We start from the raw sequence: 1,612 nt of genomic DNA, 5'->3' as shown, positions 1-1,612 counted from the left end.
TCGGGCCGACCAAAGCCTTGTGAGTGGATTTGGTAGACAGAAACTGAAAGAAGCCCGTCGTATATATGTATATATATATGTATGTGTTTGTGTGTCTGTGTTTGTCCCCCCAACATCGCTTGACAACCGATGCTGGTGTGTTTGTGTCCCCGTAACTTAGCGGTTCGGCAAAAGAGACCGGTAAAATAAGTACTAGGCTTACAAAGAATAAGTCCTGAGGTCGATTTGCTCGACTAAAAGGCGGTGCTCCAGCATGGCTACAGTCAAAAGACTGAAACGAGTAAAAGAGTATGGTATGGCCCATTATCGTTTCTGCCATTCCACCCCAACTTACAACTCTGTTGAAATATTACTAACGAAACATTACTTCAATAACAGCATCAGTTGCAGTATAAGGCAGCAAGCTGCCAGAATCATTAACACATTGAACGAAATGCTTGGCGGCATTTCGTCCATATTTACAAGGCAGTGAGCTAACGGAATCATTAATATGCCAGACAAAATGCTTAGCAGAATTTCACCCATCCTTATGTTCTGAGTTCAGATTCCTCTGAGGTTGACTTTGCTTTTCATCTTTTCAGGGTCGATAAATTAAGTACCAGTTGAACACTGAGGTCAGTGCAATCAACTTAGCCATTCACCTGAAATTGCTGGCCATGTGCCACAATTTGAAATCAATATTATCACTTACAGAGAGTTGTTGTTGTTTATTCTCCAATCAGTCCTGTTCAAGCAGACCTTTGATCAAAGACATTCCAGCCAGGACCATCCCATATTTTTGTATATCTAGGATTATATGGCTTAAGATTGTGGTTTCAGTTCCTGGACTAGGCAATGCATTATGCTCTTAAGCAGAACACTTCATTTTCGTGGAAGCACATGGCTTAGTGGTTAGGGTGTTGGACTCATCATTGTAAGATTGTGGTTTCAATTCCGGAACCAGGTGATGCATTGTGTTCTTGAACAAAACACTTCATTACACGTTGCTTCAAGCCACTCAACTAGCAAAAATGAGTCAGCCTGCAATCGACCACTGTGCCACTCAGGAAGGAATGTTTATGCCTGAGGAAACAGGAAACCAGCCCTATACTTCTTAAAGATCAATATGGACTGACCAGGACTACAATGTCTTATGTATCCTTCCTTTTTTAAGCAGATAACATGTAGTTTTACAGAGATCTGACTGTTGAGGAGCAACTGCATAGAGGATCTTAGCTGTAGTAGATGGAAGAAATAAGGTAGTGGGGGTGGCAACAGGTCAGTAAAACACATAAAAATGGTATTTAGCTTAATCTTTCTGGTAGTTCTGGTTCCACAGTTTGCTCTGAGTTTAATTTTTATCTCTCAGTTAACCATGTTTCTTCTCTGTAGAGTTTGACAGTTACATTTATATATACCTCTGCCTCCAGACTGGCTCCTGTGCCGGTGGCACGTAAAAAGCACCATCCGAATGTGGCCAATGCTAGGTCCAACTTACTGGTTCCCATGCCAGTGATACGTAAAAAGCACCATCTGAATGTGGTCAATACCAGTACTCCCAGACTGGCTCTCATGCCAGTGGCACGTAAAAACCACCAATCGAACATGACCGATGCCAGTACCCCCCCCCCCC

This window comes from Octopus bimaculoides, chromosome 6 (assembly GCF_001194135.2).
Source record: "Octopus bimaculoides isolate UCB-OBI-ISO-001 chromosome 6, ASM119413v2, whole genome shotgun sequence".
Lineage (NCBI taxonomy): Eukaryota > Metazoa > Mollusca > Cephalopoda > Octopoda > Octopodidae > Octopus > Octopus bimaculoides.
The sequence above is the reverse complement of the archived record's forward strand: the minus strand, read 5'-3'. Positions refer to the sequence as shown.